Source organism: Cynoglossus semilaevis, chromosome 5 (assembly GCF_000523025.1).
Source record: "Cynoglossus semilaevis isolate Cse_v1.0 chromosome 5, Cse_v1.0, whole genome shotgun sequence".
NCBI lineage: Eukaryota > Metazoa > Chordata > Actinopteri > Pleuronectiformes > Cynoglossidae > Cynoglossus > Cynoglossus semilaevis.
This window is the reverse complement of record NC_024311.1, coordinates 8,405,789-8,425,346: the sequence shown is the minus strand read 5'-3', so window position 1 is coordinate 8,425,346 and position 19,558 is coordinate 8,405,789. Positions and strand designations below refer to the sequence as shown.

The 19,558-nt window shown below is 42.1% G+C and overlaps 1 protein-coding gene across 2 annotated transcripts in view; it reads right to left on the bottom strand.

The window, feature by feature from the left end:
• Window positions 1–19,558, bottom strand: part of cemip (cell migration inducing hyaluronidase 1) — a 107,825-nt gene that overhangs the window by 79,785 nt on the left and 8,482 nt on the right. For both annotated transcript variants that reach the window (XM_025055480.1, XM_025055479.1), the window contains exon 2: window positions 11,293–11,381. The gene's annotated coding sequence lies outside the window, so the exon portion shown is untranslated. The remainder of the gene's footprint in view (window positions 1–11,292; window positions 11,382–19,558) is intronic.

Below are 19,558 nucleotides of genomic sequence, written 5' to 3'. Positions count from 1 at the left end.
AGTCGTATCAGACGGAACAGCAGCAGCAGGTGATGCATTTAAATGTAATCTCACTACATCAACTGACTACCATACAGACTGATGGGGTTGGAGTCACATGACGCAGGACGGCTCTGTGTGGTGATTCAGTTTTGGATAACTCCAGCAATCGAGTTTAATTAGTAATTATGAGTCAACAACAAGATGATTATAGTTTTTTTCATGTTTATCCAGAAATTCTTTGGATCAGTCAATTCTTGGTCCTTTAACAAACACAGTCATTCTTTTTTATCTCTGTTTTCATTTCATCACAGTACGACTGACATTCAGGAGATTTGCTGCGTAAATTAGCAGCAGCTGCAGCCTCGGAGTCTGTGAAGGGCAAATGCATTGAACACTGGTCTGTGGTTAAACCCGTGGCTCGTAACTGTTCAAACTTTAGCGGTACGTTTGTTTGCCTTGTTTTTATCTATTCAATGTGGTTCCTACACAGTTTCACAAGAGAAAACCTTGACCAAATCAGTTTGACCTTGGGACGGCCAATAATATCCACTAAGAATCGCTTTTTCCTCCGTTAATAAAAAAATAATTGTGTAGAGTCTGAGTTTGGCCCAGAAGATGTGATTTAAAAAATAGTGACGTGTCCTCTGTCAGGATATCGGCAAAAGTTAATATCGAACATCCCTAGTTTTAGAAACCAGTTTAAAAAAGGGCCGTAGGCTAATATGGACTTAAACATCTGAATTAATACTCGATTATTTAATGATGGTTTTAATATTGACAAATGACTCGACAAAGGCCACGCTATGAAAAATGGACTCAGTTAACCATAGAGTGTATGTTCAGTACGTGATGGAGTGGTGAATGGTGAGGCTAGCTTCTTCATGTCGTGAGAAGTTTGTTTACTCTGTGTGAAACCTGGGCCTATTTAGTTGAACACAACCCTGATATGCCTGCAGGAATTGAAGAAAGGCACAAAAGATCAGCTCTGGGTCTATAGCCATCTGCTGCCACCTAACGGAATATTATTTTGCGTGTCACTGCGGCGTAGAGGAACTGAGACAACTTTTGTGCAAAGTAAGAAGAATAAGAAAGTAAATGTTAAAGTTTTTCTGTTTATAATAACAAATCCACAGAGGATGAAGAAAGTATTCTACCTGATAGCTCACTCTAAGCACACGTGTCGTCGTCCGATTTAAATCATGTTTTCCTTGCGGTGGACTTCATTTGCTACCGTTTCCAATTCAGGAAATTCCAACTGGTAACATGAAAATCTAGCCACAAGGAATAAAAGTGAATGTAAATGGAAGGAGTCAAGCGGGAGACAGGTGATAGATGGGACTATAGAAGCGTGGCACAGACGAGGAGAGGAGGAGAGAAGGAGACAACAACAGGCAGAGACGCTGAGCCAGTCATCTCCTCCTGAGTTGACGTGAGCTGCCACGATTTAAGACATTCATTTTTAATCACAGCCATAAAAGCTGTGAAAAGCCAACTCCCTGGAGCAGCCACGGAATTCCACGCCAAATCCATCAGGTCTGACTGAGAGCACGCAGGACAGATTCCTCATTGTAAAACAATAGCAGCTTGGCAGGAAAGAGGGGGAAAATCTTCCACTTGGAATAACACGAAGACTGGCTTTGAAAAGTGATAAGGATCAGAGGAGACAGGTAAGGTAGGAGACCGTATGTGAAGGAAAAACAATGAAATTCCTCTGTGTCACAAACACAGCCGTGCGGGACAACAGTGCCTCTTAATTTTCACACTCAGATGCAGCGACGCTGATGTAAACGTACAGAGCGTAACGAGTGTCTGTGGATCAAATACAGAAACTCACGTCCACAGAAGAAAGAAACGCCAAACCAAAAATGAAAGAGAGCTCGAAAGATTTGAGTTCTTAGAGTGAGTGACGATTTCGTCAACGTCCACTTAGGCTTTAAAAAATGCAGAAAGACAATTATACATCTGTGGCATTTCATTGATCTGGATATATAATATTCACGAACCATGTGAACTACTTGACTGAATAATAAAAGCGCTCTGTTGGAAGCAATTTAATATAAATGTAAATCCATGAAAATCAGGCAAAAGAAAATCTAATATTTTCTTGGAATATTTGTTCTGTCGATAACTAGATGCAGCTCTGCAGAGTAATATCTACCCAGGATGACAACTGTAGATACTGATACCAATACTACACCCTCTACAAATACTGATACCAATACTACATACTGATACCAATATGCAGAGTAATATCTACCCAGGATGACAACTGTAGATACTGATACCAATACTACACCCTCTACAAATACTGATACCAGTTCTGATACCTTCCTTTTAGTAATACAGTTAGTACATGTGTATACTAACTGTATATACACACAGACATGTATATATGTGTGTATATATATGTACAGAAGTGTTTTGCCCTAAAGCCCACCTCCATTATCTATTTTAGAGAAATATAAACCAATCAAAGTCGACGTCCCGTCAGCTGCCGTCAGGATTTCATGGCTGGTTTTAACAAACACAAGTTGACATCCATGTCACAGGAAGAAGAAATGTTGCTAAAAATAGCAAACTGTTCCTTTAAGTTGGCGTCTGGTGTTTGTCACAAAAGCATTTGAATTTGCATTTCTCCACCGTGGGCCCAGCCTGAGCACAGAGAGAGCTCTTACTGCGGTGGCTGCTGCGCTCAGATCACCTCGTCCCTTTTATTGTGATCACAGAGCCAATTCGATCATTTTATTTAACAAAAATAAAATAAAACTGTAACCGCACTGAACCCAGACACTGATCCAAAATTCCTGAATGTTCCACATATCCTGGCTGGAGAGCAGCAGTCGTGGAGGAGAGGTTGTTATCACAGAGTGAACCACGTGCATCAAGAGTTATGAAGTAAAAATGCAGCTGAAGGCAGAAGCCTCCTTCAGCTTCACCTGTGTTAGGATTTAACCACAGCTCTGTCAAAGACCACCTCCACCCTGGGCTTCATTCTTGTTTTCTGCTCAGGTGGATGCAGACATTCCTCTGGCCCATTGATCCGTCACCTCCCGTCAGAACTGCTGGAACATTTTTCTAACTGTGCATTAGCTCGTGCTCCATGTTCCCCAGCAGCGCCCGTACAAAGGCCTTTCACAGCTCCTCTATCTCCTCCACGGGAGGTGAAAAAGTTCATTCTCCTTTTCCCACAACTGGATCTGCCTGCTGCCTGGACTCTTACTAAAAAACACCTGCTGATGGGAACTTGAAAAGTGAATCAAATGTCGGTGACCTGGAGCGCCCCCAGAGTTAGTGAGAATTTTATTTTTAGAAAATATGTTTTGATAATAAAGTAGAATCTGTATTAACAGGATGGAGGAGTGGTTAATCCAGGGGTGTCGAACCGACTGGGCCACAGGCAACCTAACTGTGTCCAGTGGGCCGGAGCAGAACAATCACACTGTTTGTGTATGTTTTTATTTCATCAAGCGGGCCGGATCAGACATCAGCAATAAAAAAAACACTGTCATTTTAAATCGGCCCCAGGGTTTCCTACATGATGGAATCACCCCCCCGTCCCCCCCATTTGGTAATACTTTGACACCCCTGCTGTACTGCCCCAATTAAAATCCCAGCTAATGGACCACAGCATTCCTGGAAAGTAATTAATAATCGCCTGGAGTACGTGTGATAATCAATTCTCTTTTTATAAACTTAACAGACGAGTAAAGGCTTATCTTTAGTGACAGTGTGTGTGTGTGTGTGTGTGTGTGTGTGTCTGTGACTGCATACACAGACAGCCACGTGCAGTACCACGTCTGACCAGTATATGTTTATATATAAATATATCCAGTATATATAAAATATACGTATATATATACATACATAGAAAATAAATATATATATTTATATATATATGCACACATGTGTGTGTGCAGACGTGTGATATATGCACACATGTGTGTGTGCAGACATGTGTATGTACATATATAAATATATAAACATACATAAAGAGGTGACTTGAGGTGGTGCCACTGCAGTCCAACACATCCTGACACATCCAAGAGGTGACTTGAGGTGGTGCCACTGGAGTCCAACACATCCCGACCTCCAACAACAAACCAGGTTAATGACAGTGACTTTGTGAGGTCTCTGTATTTGTACCAGACCTTCTCGTCATATACTCCACGTACTTATTGAATAACTTCCTGTACAGAGAGTAACTATCAGGAAGGGAAGAGAGCAGTCCAACCTCTGGCCCAATCTAAAGGTTGTGCGGTCCATCTGGGAGACGTGGCAGATGTTGAAGAGCTGGAGGAACGTTCTGTTAGGACAGGGCTAATAACAGCTATCTGCTGTACAGAGGTGTGTGTTTAAGACGCTCTGTCGCTGGTGTGTACAGTAAGGTGGTGATTATAATTCTGTAAATTCTAGACTTCCTCTTGGTTGAAGCCTCTCTGACGTCCAGAAGTTTCAAATCACTAAAGACAAATATCTGGATTTACTCCTCAAAACAAAACAAAAACTCTGGTGTTCTGGTTAAAAGGGTTCAGAAGGAGGAGATAAGACCGGGGTTAATTGTGGTCTGACATTACTCTGAGGAAAAGTTTTATGAGCTAAGAAAAGACCGGAGTCTGACTCATAAATAACTCTGGTTCTCATGGACTTCAAGGATCTGACGTGAAGATAATTCGACTTATTATCAACTCTCTCTTCTAAAGACCGGGGTAGTGGGGCTTTAACCATCTCACTCTGTCATCTTCAGCAGTTTGGCCCGTTGTCGAGGAGACGGCTTAGAGTTTTTAACAGCTTCTTAAAGCCAAAGGCTAAATATTTAGGTCATGAGGAGATAACATACAGATCAAGTTCTCTTCTCTCTATTGAATATTTTCATGCTCATCAGCAAGAAAGGCTGATGATTTACTGGTTTCAGTCAATTTTGATTGCCTGGTCAACCGAAGCCAATCAGGTGGAGTGATTATTGGAGCTGCGCAAAATTACAACAGACATGGATTCATCTTTATGCTGAGTCAGTCATTTTATGGCACTAGTCAAGAGTAAAGACTAATGATGTCTAACTTTGGCTCACAGTTGTTTCGCCGAGTCATCACTCAGTCACATATGTGTATGCATGTATGTAGATGTATATAAATATTTTAGCCATTTATGACAGCAAAAATGGAAAGTAATCTTTAATTCAGTGGATTCTCGCCGAGACACTTCTCTCAGTCACACATTAATCAAAACTGCTAAAAAAAAATTGGACATAGTTCTGGATTGAAACAAGGAGAACGATCTAAAAATTAGAGTAACACCTCTCGTGTCACCGTCACTCATTACCCCCAGGGGGGGCCGAGTGCCTGAAAAAGAAAAAAAATTGTATTCGCTACACCGCGACTATCAACCCTATATATATATATCCTTGTAAGAGCGTATTTGTACCAGTGTCTGACGATCCTGATTATTTTATTAAAAAATTCAAACAATTGACTAAATCATCAGTGAGCGTTTGCACTAATTAACACTAATTTACCCTAAAATAGACTCATTTAATCATCCTGTCCGTGACCACAGAGCCAAGTGCAGAACAATAAAACGTTTATTTTCCCTTTTGACACTGTGACAATAAAAAGCAGGAGCTCAAACAACAACAACAACAACAACATTTGTCTTTTGACGCCAGACGTGCTTTAGCTTCAAACTGGCTAATTGGTTTGAAATGTTCAGGAGGGAAAAATTCACAGTCCCTGGTTGTAGTGAACCAGAGCGGAGAAAAGAACACGGAGCTCATCACCGATTATAAATCTGCAAAAATCCTCTCTCTCACCCACCCTCACCCGTCACCCCCTCACCTCACACCTTGGTGTGCGGCAGTTTCTGTCATCGACATTATGAGCCGCGCAGCTGAGGCTGAAACACAGTCAACGTGCAAATATAGCCCTGAGCAGAACAAACAGTGTTCTCAGCACAGCTTGTTACTGCTGCACGTCTCTTTGGCAGACCATTACAACTCTAAAGCAGGCGTGAACTTCCCCACCTCCAGGCAATCACATCGCTGGAGCCGGGCTGCAACAGTCAGAAATGCCTGCTGACATCTGCCAACGTCGAGCAAAACGTGGAGGATTTATGACCCGTTTATGGCTTTGTTTTCTACCGTCTTCACTTCTCAGTCTCTGAAAATGCTTTTTCAGTGCTGCTTTTTGAAACGCTGAAAACATTACACACAAAAGACACGATGGTTGGCAAGAATTTCTCATTTACAGCCAAAAAAAATGTATAATAACGAAGAAAATCACACATATAAGTCACACCAGAGTATAAGTCGCACCAGCCATCTAGACTGCCCTCTAGCGGCTGTCAGTGTAAAAATAACAAACATGGAGAATCATATATTGTAACCTGAGTATAAGTCACAAATCCAAGTCCAAATCCAGCCAGAGTTTGAAAAAACACGTGCAACTTATAGTCCAGAAAATACGGTACCTTGCCTTCATTTGTTTTTATTTGTTATTATTCATGTATCTATTGATTCCATTAGAGCCGGGTTTGAAACCCAGTCGTCACGCCCAGTATCAAGAGAACCTTCAACAACTTGGTCACTAAACTATACAGAGATATACAGAGTCAAAATCTGAATTTATTTCTGAGACAGAACTCAGAAGATCCAGATTGTTCTCTAACCCACCACTAAAGTTCTACTTTCTCTCCTTCCATCTTTGAGCTTCTCTGTGGGTGGGCGGACTGATATGACGATAGGTGACTCTGTGATTGACACAAGTCTCAGCCCTGGGTTGACAGTCTGCCCTACTTTCCTCACAGCCACTGGGTAAAAGTGACATCACAAAGAATCGACTTTTAAAATTCAGACACATCATGATGAGGGTTAAAAAAAAACACCTTTACAAAAAAAGGGATTCCACCAATCAGGACTTCACCCCAGGTGACACCAGGTCACCCCGGTGAGGGCATGTGACCAGTTTGCAAACTTTGACTATTCTCCAAAAATACTTTTAAAGAGCAAAATACTGTGATAGAAAAATCGGTGAATATCCAGGATGTTATGGTTGAGGTCAGTTTTTATCAGATGAAGTGTTGTTTAGTCAAAAATCCTCCAGTGTCGCCGCTAAAGAACGACAGAGAGACAGAAGAAGAGAAAACATCTCTTTGGTCACTGCGTCCTTGTGCCTCGTCTCAGGGTCTCGTATAAAAAACCCTCCAAAGACCTTGCTTATATTTCAGCATTACAGGATGACAGATTCCACCGTTATTCCTACCGTCACATTCAGAAGGAAACGTCCTTTAGTTTCTCTTCTCTGTTTCACTTCTCCGAAACTCTGTCTTTACATCAATTCTTTGGAACGAACCGCAACCGAAGACTTGTGAAAACGCAAGACGTTGATGGAGCGCTCACTTTGTAACGAATTTACACACAGGGAAGTATCTTTGTCTTTGTCTCTCTCTCTCTCTCTCCCTCTCTCTCTCTCTCTCCAGATGTAATATATTCTAAATGTGATAAAAACGTATTATTTGTAATTCATCATTTCATACTAATCCCTCCACTTCAATAATCAGCACACGAAAGATAAAAACACGAGTTCTCTCAGGAGGAGCTCCGGCCCAGCTCCACATCACTGCTCCTCGGCCTCGTCTCTAAAACGCTCCCACGCTGTTTTGGTCCAGTGCCGTACAGAACAATGTTCAGCTCTCAGGCCACTGTGGAGCCGTTCTGAAGCCACACATCGCCTTATCTGCAGTAGCCTCCACCTCCAACTGGGACACGAAGGGACGGGGGCCACCAACAAAGCCGGCAGTACACAATGTGTTGAACTGCATGAGAAATAGGACGGAGCACCGAGAGAGATACATGAAGAGCCCACAGTGATATTCAGAGAAAAAGAAAAAAAAAACCCACACATTTAAAACTACCTCAGCTTTTCTAACCTGGAGACACTGACAGTCAGTTTCTTTAAGGACAGACTTAGTCTTGTTTTATTGGTGCTGGAGCCTAAAACTCTAGATTGATCTGTCTGTCTATCTGTCTATATATCAATCTATCTGTCTATCTGTCCATCTTCATTAAGAGCAGCTGAGTCCATTTTACCTGAAGACTGTCAATCAAACCAGACTAAATAAATAAATGTACTGGAATTAAAATAACTATACCTGATATGATATTATGGCTGGTGTTTGATTGACTTTAATTACTGTTCGGTGTTTAAACATGAAAGAGATTCTGTTTACACAATAAGGGACAAGGTCCCCTAGAGGACACAAAGCTGACAGTTTTATTACAATATCTTCCTTTTTTTGTCTCACAGTAGGAAATGTTTCGATTTGTAATTCAGTAGAATTTTAATGTAAAAGCTGTGAATGTGTCAAAAGATGGCGCTAGCATCTATAATTGAAAGGCTGAGCAGAACCACTGGCCTGGTGTGAGGTACTACCTGGGACACAGTTGTATCACTTCACCCTCAGGCCAACAGTCACAGAGGACGAAAACTGTTGTTCAGAAGAGTCAAATTCTTTAGACGCAAGTTTCTAGAAATCTGTCATGCAGGAAAAACTGTCATTATCAAAAAGAAAAAAGTCAAACTATAGCATGAGACAAATGTCCTTCTCAGAGTTTGCCATGACAGGATATAGAAACCAAACTGGTTCTTCTCCTCCGTTCAGAATTTTGAAATATTTAACAGGTTTGCTGTAAACATCCATGGTTTTCTGTGTTGCCTTCAGGGAACAATTTTTTTTTATACCAGAAGTCAGAACTCAGTGTTGGTCAGCAGACACATCCAGAGCCCTGTACTGTATGACATAACACCATTTGACAAATACTTTCACGCTGATTTGTATAAAGTAAAACCCTCTCTGTGTAAAAAAAATACATACAGTATGTCTGAATGTAATGTGGGGATATTTAAATAATGTTTAGCCCAGAGCAAAAAAATTAAAGGGAAATGTGTGACCCTTTTCCTAAAGTCTGGTCCATATTCACAACACTTCATCATCTGCATACAGGTTGATGCAGTTCATTTATCTTCTACTGCTTTATACTTCTCAGGGTTGGGACAGTTCTACCATATATTGTAGGCCCACAGTACTGTTGAGACACAAATATTGTAAGTTTTGTGCCTTATGAATGTGGGTCCCCAGAAAAAGTTTGGGAAACACTGCTGTAGCCTACTGAAATACATTAAATCCTCCTTTTAGCATATTAGCATATTAGTATATCTAAAAAAATCCTCCTTTTAGCATATTAGCATATCTAAAGACCCCAAATAAATGAACAGAAAACCTCTTAGTACACTCATGTTGTAAACTTACTGTATACTACAATACAGCTGTGTGTCAAAAAAGTGAGAGTGAAAAATATCTCCATATAAGACTTATATTTGTACGTTTATCTACCCAACTATAATAAAGTACAACCAAAAAAAAAAAGTATTTCCTGAAACTAAGCGACGTCTGGGGTTGTGTCAACTTAAGTCAGATTAGAACAAATCCACGTTGTTGCAGCTGCTGTAACAGGATTACTCTCCAGTTCACTGTTGTTTCAGTAAAGTAGAAGCACGGGACTGGTCCAGCAGCAGGTCAACGGGATAATTCAGGAGCAAACATGTCATTTATCAGCCTGTACTGTACATGAAATGGTGTTCTGTCTGGTTCTGGATCACTTTATGGCTTGATGGGCTGCGAGTGGACAGAAAATGATGCCATTATACTGTTAGCCGTATTAGCCAACGATCGCAGGAATGTTCCTAACTTAAACAGTCAACTCGATTGCCGAACACAGAAGCCTGCACCAACACATCAGTCCACATCAGTGATGTCTGAAGGCTGCGAGTGACACTGCAGCTCCACACATATGGGGAGAATTACTTAAATACCTGCGTGGACTTCTCCTTCTGCTCAGGCATATTTTCCTCTGTGGCGTTCACCACAGTCAGAGTGGATGTGTGTGCAATTGCAAACAGCAGGTAATGGCTAGAGAGGGAGCTGAAAAATGGCCTGGAGCCCCGAGGCTAGCTCATGATTCATCTGCTTCATCTGCTGTACATTTTTATTACACAGGGGGAGCGCGGCGTGGGGGGGGGGCATTTAGACGTCTTATATATTCCCATTTATAAGTGTGTTGTTTCTGTGAGTCTCTGTGAGGTGGACACACAACGACAATTGTTCCCTGAACAAACAGCTTTAGACTCAGAAACTATGAGAAATTACTGCAATACTTCATTTGTCAAACGCATTTTAAGATGTTTTAACCGTACCGTACCATGGGTGCAGATGGCACTAGGGATGGGGAGGGGGCATGACCCCCTCAGATTCATAGTGTTATTGCTAATAGAGGGTGCAAAAGGGGAATGTGGGAGGGGCAATAATTACAATAAATGAAAATTCCTTTTTTTTATTCTAAAAACCAAAATTCATAGCTGAATCCCTCAAAGTTGTCAAAAATGTTGCAACAAATCCATTCAAACCAGAGGAAATGTATTCCAAGTGTTTTGGCCTAATTTTCTTTTTTTTTTTTCCTGTAACAAAAATTAAAATAAATACACATGGTGCTCCATTTGCAGAAATACAGATACAAGCAGTAGTCGAGCCAAATGAGAGCCAGAGAACTCTGGGTAAATATATTTTAGTGTCAGATTATGTCTAGCCATAAAAAAGTCAACAGAATAAACTACATTCAGTGGAAAAATACGTGACGTTCGTCCACAAAAACTGATTAAACACAACCTTTCAACTGGCTGCACACAGAAACGTCCAAGAGTGTCAACGTGGTGGTAAAATATTGGACAACACAACAGATATCATCTGCGTATAAAAACACCATATTAATAACCAACCTCCCACTGACTGAAAGGCTCAGACACAGCAGGAGGCTCGCTGTTTTCTTCAGCTTATCCAGACACTAAGAGGATTTTAAACTTCCCAAAAGCTACATTTGATGCAGTCAGATTGCTTCTAATGGACGGTTTATTCAAACTCAACATTATCAAAGAGAGTGCTGCGGAGGAATCCCTTGACCAACATGATCCAAATGAACTCTGGAACCTTCTGTTGTTCTGGTGGAGCGTCAGTGAGGATTTGTCGTTTGATTTTCTAATTGTGTGACAAACAATTTTGCCGCAAGAAAAACCCAGAACCGACGCCAGGAGAACATATAAAGGCAGGTCGTATTACCGAAACAAAACAACTTTCTTTTTTTTTAAAGTCATTCTGACTTAATTGCAAAAAGAAAAAAGGAAAGTCATGGAGTACTTTTAGTCTGGGCCTCTCGTCAGCATCACTGTGATTCTTGGAGGTGAGAATCTGGAAATGAAGTGAACTCACCCGACAGCGTGACGGTTGGCAGGACATCCAGTGGAGTTTCACCTGAAGATCACCTTGGTCCCAGCGTCTGCTGCAGAATGTGCCTCTGCCTGTGATTCAGAACACAGACGGTGATAAGATCAGGTATTAGACCATTAGGTAACGGCGAGATGTAACCACACGAGGTGCCACCGAGCTGATGCTGCTGATACGGTGCTATATTTACACCCCCAGTCACAGCTGAGGCTTGACTGGCTGATGTTTTCCCACACGTCTTATTACATGGGCCACTCAAACAGCGGTCCGCGGGCCACATGTGGCCCAGAAACATCATCAGGGTGGCCCACTCTGTGATCGTTTAAGAAACGCTGAATGCATCGTTAGCAGTTCACTGAAACAGAACGATTACAGAATAAGCCACGTAGGTCAGTGGTCATCAACTGGTGGCTCATTGGCTAAATCCAGTACGCCGATCGATCCTACACGGCCCATGACTGGATTCCCAAATAAACATCAAATAATAATATTAGACATAGATGTGATTTTTATTTTGTTTTATTTGAGTGTCCGGCCCCCAGGGAGTCTGTCCAGAAAAATTCTAGCCCTCCAACAGATAGAGCTGGTGACTCCGATCCAGGTGGGCTGCCATGCTGACCTGATCAATATCTGTCAAACTCGATTTTCACCTTGTAATGAACATGTCTAACCTCAACAGGACAAAAGTCAAATGGCCGATCTTCAAACACCCCTCCTCCTTTACCCCCTCTTCCCTGACACCCATTATCCACATCCACATGAAGTTATCACTGCTGCACACAACCTGCTGTGCCGTGGTGGTTGTTTCCTGTTGTAACCACTCACAGTGTACACACCAAATATCAACACCAAACATTCCCCTCGTTTACATGATAATCCATTTCACATGAGTGGACTGACAAAAACCGACGTAAACCCGTTCAGGCTGCCCGGAGATTTGGAATATTTTCTGTGCACCAGACTCTGCGTTCCTTGAGGTTTAAACATGTAAGCTACACAAACAGCATACTTAGCGCACGACACGCTGACTGGGATTAGTGCTGCGTCGACAGACAACTCCAGAAATCCTGCGCCTCCTGTGGCGAGTGTCCATTAATCGATCCTGCTGTGTCTGCGAAAATATCTTTTGGATTCAGAAAGCCACGGATAAGGACAGGAAATCAGAGTGTGATGAAAAAAACCTGGACTTTAGCTCAACTTTGACTCAATTCAACATTTCTTTTGCAAAACTCTCCTGGGCGCCACGTCGTACGACTGCTTAGTGAAGTCACTTCCTGCAGACTTTTTTTTTTACAGCAACCTAAATGAACGATCATCCTTTCAACCTAAATGAGTCATTATTCTGAAACTGAATGGAAGTTGTTGCCCTGCCCAAGCAGTGGCTTGAGGGCTATTCATGGCCCAGAAAAAACCTCAGACTGGACCAGTCCCTGAGATAATTATAATTGGCCCAATGAATGCAAAACTGTCCGTATCCAAACAACATGCATCCCATAATGCATCACTTATCTCGAGCAACACGTCCCTCAAAAAGTCCGACACCAGCTGACCGTCTGACCAGGAGTTGAAAACGCATGTTTAAAAATTAGATTTCATTCACAAATAATGTAATGCGACTCACTTGTTAATGTCGGCGGCCATTTAAATGAGTGACTGAAGCGCCGCTCGACCGCTCTCTCTCTGACAAAGCGCCCATTATTTATACATATATTTCGGGATTTTGTTCTGCTGATGTTAGCATCAATCAACACTTTTAGTTAGCCACAGAAACTACAGTCATGGAGATTTATACATTTTTGTCACATCACTACACCACTGCCCCCTGTCTGCTGAGCTGCTCAGGAACAGCCAACACCCAAGCACTTGATTTATTTATAGTGGATTAAAAAACTAAAGAAAAAGAAAAAAGAATAAATGTTTAAATTTATTTTCGATTTTTCAACAGTGAAGGCATCAAACATCAAACACTCCTCCTTTAGTGGTTCAGGCCATGAATAAGGAACCACAGCATTGTTCTTTAAGACATTCAGTTGGTTATAAATTAATGTTCCAACCTCCGTGTTGGCAACATGTCAAAATCACATCCCTTAAGTCGTCTGAGTGAACAGAACAGAAAAACCCAAGTGAGGACACTCGACAGAAGCCAGGATGAGATCGGGTTTTGTTTTTTGTTATTTAATGAAAGCCAACTTTCTTAAAAAATAAGTCACCACCAGTTCAGAGAATACTGGAAAACCTCTCAGCCAGCACCAGGTTTGGAACATTTCCCACATGGGGAGGGATTTCCATGATCATCTCAGGGCTGAGTGCCACACGGTGAAGGAGCGGTGAGTGCTCTTGCCTTACAGCAGGAAAATCAGACCTGGATTTTGAATGTGATTGACTGGATATTTAATAAACGTGTTAATGCTAATGCTAACGATTTGTCAGAGTGTTCACAGTTCACTGTGTGGTGTTTACCTTCAGCAATTACAATTTTTAGATGAATCGTTATCGTGTTTTCCTTCACCAAACGATGTGAGCCCTAAAAACAATTTGGGGGAAAAACGGCTGTATATGAAAGTGAAAATCACTAGATGGCAGCATTGCAGCTTATTTAATTAATCTCATACTCATACAGTGGTTTGTACAGATAAATATATAAATATTATCAGGCCCATATTGGTATCGGTTGATATCGGAATCGGAAATTAAGTGTTTGGACGATGTCGGCATATCGGATATTGGCAAAATGTTGACACTGGACCTCCCTAAGATTTAACTTAGCTAGAGTTGATTATTAATACTGGTATGTAGGTTATAACTATATGCTATTCTGATTCTGGCTGCATTCTGACCGATGCCCCCCAGTGGCCACAAGCTATAAAAGCCAGCAAATTATACAGTATTATCCAGTGGTGGCAGCCTGAGACATTGGACTGGTGTATTGATGCAAATCACACAAGTTCTAACCCACAATGCACTGCAGAGGACCTGGCCGTACCGCACCGGTATCAAGGATGGTGGAAGGACAGGATTTGTATGAAGTCAGACACGAGGAGGAAGAACCAAGGCTGAAGTCTCTGAGTGAGAATCTGTGACACAGGACTGGGAGGGGGAGAAGTGCAGCCTGGACCCAGCTGCAGGCGGAGGATTTACTTCTACTGTTGGAAACTTCCTGTTCAACTAACCATCTCATGCAATAAAAGCCACAGCCACAAAGTGCAGCTCAACTCAAGCATGATTGGATTTGGACGCGGAGACGGAAAAGCTTAACTCTGCTCTAATTTAACGTTAAATTCCTGTTGTAGCTACTCAGCGTTTCTCTCTCTTTTTTATAATTAATAAGTAAAGTATTCAGTTTACTGGAAAACGTCCAAATGGAATGACTGGTGCAGCGAGCTTTAGGCTCCAGTGAGAACAGATTTGAGCGAGAAGAAGATTGAGTAATTACATCAACGAAGACGATTCAAAACATGGAAAGACTAACGCGGTGGACTGACGGCTGTATGTTTTTAGGTGTTAGCAGCAGTGGGAGGTGTTACTGATCTGATGACCTTCAGTTTTACAGTCATGTGATTATCGCAGAGATCGTTGAATATTTGAGTTGAGTTTTTTACACTAAAAAATGATAAATATATATTTACTTATATGAACTGAACATACTTTATTAATACAAGATAAACACACGTAGATAATATATAATATATAATATCTCTTACAGTGTATGGCCATTACTACACACACTGTAGAATTATTAATAAATATATATTTATATATCTGTAAATGTATATAATAAATATATATTTATTTTATATTTCATTGCTCCTGATCTACCAGCACAAAATATATAAAGAAATATAAAAAAAATTTCAGAGTAAAAACAACAACAGCTTCACTCTCTGGTCTGGAACCAGTGACATTATGAAACCAGTCCACATCCGACTCCACAGAACCATCGACCCACGTTTACCTTTAGAAATGTCTGGTTCGTTCACCATCAGGTATTTTTAGTGTAAATTTTTACTGCATGGACAGAATGATGTGTACTGTATTTCCAATAATCCCAGATTTAATCCATTTATGTAACGAACGGTTCCACAGTGTAGCAGTTATGATGACCTGGTCAGCAGTCAGCTGACTACAGCTGGACTCTGTACAGAACGGAACTGTTCCAATGTTCCTGTGGAGAACGTTTAAAGGACTCAGTATCAGTACTGTCGGTCTCAGGTGTTCACTGTTGATTTAAATAAAGGAAGGATATCAGGATAAAAGAGACCGTTTTTTGTTTTTCCCTAATTTGTCTTAGGTCTTTTTGACCTTAAAAAAACGGCATAAAAGCTGGAGACCTTGTAGTTTGGATCGAAACAAAATCAGTTTTTGTGTCTCAGCCTCAGAGAACTTGACAAATCAACACTATCATTTAAGGAAAACTGCTAAATTACTCCAACACACCTTCTGTTTTAGCACTGAAGCTAACTGTTATACAGTAAACCCTTGTTTTTCGCGGGGGTTACGTTCCAAAAAGAACCCGTGATAGGCAAAATCCGTGAAGTAGAAATCTTTATTTTTTTTACAATTAAATACTCAGAAAAAGAAGAGAAAGAACGAACAAACCATTTTACAGTCTCAACCATTTGTTTCACAAATAAAGTAAAATAAAAGTACTTTAGAAACGTTTCAACAAATAACTTCTGTAATGTACTGTCAAATAATAATTTTAATCATCAACGTGAACAGAAGGCTTCAAATTGCGGAGATTAGCACCGCCCACCGTGAACGGGAGAAAATTAAAAATGATTATGAAAAAAATACAAATTACCTGGTCTTGTTGCGGGCAGTTGCAACCCTTTTTGAATCCTTATTAAAACTTATTGCTGCTGTCTTCCTTATGTTTTTTTCTTCCTTCTTTATGGAACGAACGGAAGATTCATTAATTCCATAATGCCGACCTACAGCCGCATAGCTTTTACCTTCATTTAGCATGTCCAATAGTTTTACTTTATCACCGATAGACAGCATCTTCCGCTGCCTTTTGGTCCCTACCGCAGGTACTTTTGCCGGTCCAGAGCGTTTTGTCGACATTATGGGGTTTGATAAACTCGAAATTGCAAGAGAATTTGCACGTACGTAATGTCAATTTGGCAAGCTGTTTTACGTACGTGTACATATTAAACCGCAACGTTATTGGCGCACAGGTAGAGAAGAAGCGGAGTGACTTTTTAGCCAATCAGAATGCAGAACACAATGCACGATGCAAATCCGTGAAGTAGCGAAACCGTGAGAAGTAAACCGCGTTATAGCAAGGGATCACTGTAATCCTGTCAACAGGAATATGCACACAAACAGACAGCAGGCGAATCCATGAGCCGACGTCAATAACGCCATTGATTTGACATCAGGATGAATTATGAGTCGGCTCAGCACCGGCCTCCGTTTGGCCGCTTCACGTTATCGACACCCGCTCGTTCTGAAGGAGCGGCAGCGGCGTCTCGACACCGCGCTGACATTATGCGTTGCCTGACGTTTGGCGTTTAAAAGTGGAAATCGGTCACAGAGCCCATGATTACAATTTACCCCAGAGATGAGCAGAGGGAATTGGACATTCTCCCCCTGTGAGTGGATTACTGTCGAATACCAAATGCAGCACGAAGACGGCTGAGGAATGCTAATGACCCCGGCTAACGTCTACAAACTGGCTGTGTGACTGTTCCTAAGTGACGAACACTTGATCTGCAGCTGTGACATCGTTACAACTCTGCGTAATGACCTCACCTGTGATAAGACCCAGAGTACTTCAGCCACATGTACTCAGAGACAATAAAAGTCATCAAATTACTAAATTATACATATATACAGGTGCAAGGCTTCAGCAGTGATTTCCAACTGGCGGCCTGCGGGCCAAATGCAGCCCAGGGAACTGTCTAATCTGCCCCACAACTGAATTCAAAGTTTCCGTCTTCAGCCGTTTTTTAAACATTGCCAGGCCGTCCCAGAGTCAAGCTCATCACATGTCACTTTAATCCCGCCCGTGGATGTGGTTGTGTTCTATTGGTCAAATCAGGATCTAAAACCAAACTGTGTCTGAAACAGTGACAGAGCAGGACTGACAAGACGACCAGTCCAACAGGAACTCGTCTTCTTTCCTAGTGGTTCTATAAAACGTTTTTTGATCTTGACTCAACTTTCGCTCCATTAGTGTTGACCTAAAACACACCTGCTGCAGTTCTGTTGGCAAAGGATTTCAAACCTGCACCAAACTAAAGGAGACAGGTCAACAGGTCAACAGGTTCAGCTTGTCCAGATGACCTGTCATCGCAGTGACGTCTGTTTCACTGGATTATTCTCCCTAATTTTCTCTGTCCTGTCAGACACGTCCGTCTCCAGGGGGACGTGTCTGACAGGACGCGAAGAAATGACTTCTGTCAGTCTCCGTCACCACCGTCCTATCAGGCGGCGTCTCCTGTTGTAACTTTCTGATGGCTTGGCTCCGCTTAATATTCATCCAGTGACACCGAGAGTTTCCGCGCTGCAGGAAGGCAGCGTGTCCTCGAGAGTTTCCGCGCTGCAGGAAGGCAGTGTGTCCTTTGAGCTGCGTGTGTGTGTGGGTGTGTGTGTGTGTGTGTGTGTGTGTGTTGAATGAAACATGTGAAAATGCTGTGGATGATCTCCTCTCATCAGTCTGCAGACTGTCAATCATGGCCGCTCTCTGCAGCTGTCACAGCGTCGGGTTCCGTCCTGCCTCTCTCACCGTGACATGTTTTTCAAACCAAAGCTTTTGGCTCAGAGTCGTTCAAACTTCTCCAGACTTTGATAGACCCTTGACCTGATTTGGTCCTGATTTGTGAGATCATGTCACAGACGTCTCGGCCTAAATATAGACGTGTCAGTTTATAAATACTCACTACTCTCTTACTGTGCGTTTCTGTTTGTCATCAACTCTGATTCTCATTGGCTCTTTTATGTCAGGTGATGTTTGTGGCGTTGACACAACACCAGGACTAGAACATACGTCTCTGACCGTACAGTACGACCAACGACCGCCCAGTCACAGACGTCTCCATGTCTCAGGCCGACCGTGTCACCTCTCTAAATGTATTTGTTTTCATTTATTAGAGCAGGGATTCCCAAACATTAGCATTTAGCAATTAGCTTCTGGCTGACAATGCTACAAAAAAGTCAACTTTTAGAACGTATTTTCACACTTTTTAATAATTATTACGCTTGTTTAGCATAAGAAGATCTTTAATGAACGTCTTTTCAGCACTACATTCACACTGAATAATAAATTAGTCTATTTTTGTCAAAAACTGTTCAAAAACTGCAGCAGTTTACGTACTGTACGGTTCAGGACATATAATTATTCAAATTTTTTTGGCTATTTTTCCATCTTCCCTTCAATTTTCTGAGGCCCCACTAACGCCCCCTGGAGGCTGCCACAAACTGAAGCATCTGTTACCACCATCGCCCAAACTACGACCCTCATGTCAAACTTTGGAGCACTGACTCCCAGAGTCAGAGTCAGAGTCAGAGTCAGAGTCCGAGTCAGAGTCAGAGTCAGAGTCAGAGTGTTTGGTGTTTAGGATCAGCTCCACCGCTGTAGGCTCAGTATTTGGCAGTGGTTCCGAGGACTACAAATACAGTATTCCACGCCACGTCAACCTACAGGTCTCCACAACATTGGCTCACATGCACGTGTGTGCGCGCCTGTACGCTCCAGCGGCTTTAACACAGGGTCAGCGCGGAGGTATCATGTTCTGATCTGCCGTTTCTAAATCCCAGACGTGCTGGGTTCCCTGCGCCGACAGCTCCGTGCCTGCTCTCGTTCTGCTCTAACACTGCTAATCACTCCTGAGACATTCTTGGCCAGTGGCTCTGAAGTTCACACGCACACATACCTGCAGCTACACAGCAGCCACACGTGTGCCCCGCGCCGCCACAAAGGCTTTTCCAGGACCTAATTAATTTTTTTCTCCTTAAAAAAACACTCGACAGCACGTCTGTCTTCGGGGATCAAACCCTCGGCCCGTGGGCTTCCCAGGTGATCCCAGCTGGAATTCTCCCATGTTTTCACAAAGGATTTGGAATGACGCCAAAGCAAATCCATTAACACAGATAGAGCTGCCGTCTGATGGAGCTGACGGTGTACGGAACGTCCTTTCAATTCAAATTAAATAAAATGCATCATGGGAAATACTTCCTGCCAAATAATGCTACACAGAAAATGATGCACCAAACCTCGGCAGGTCTGACGGGGCCTTCGTCTGCAGCG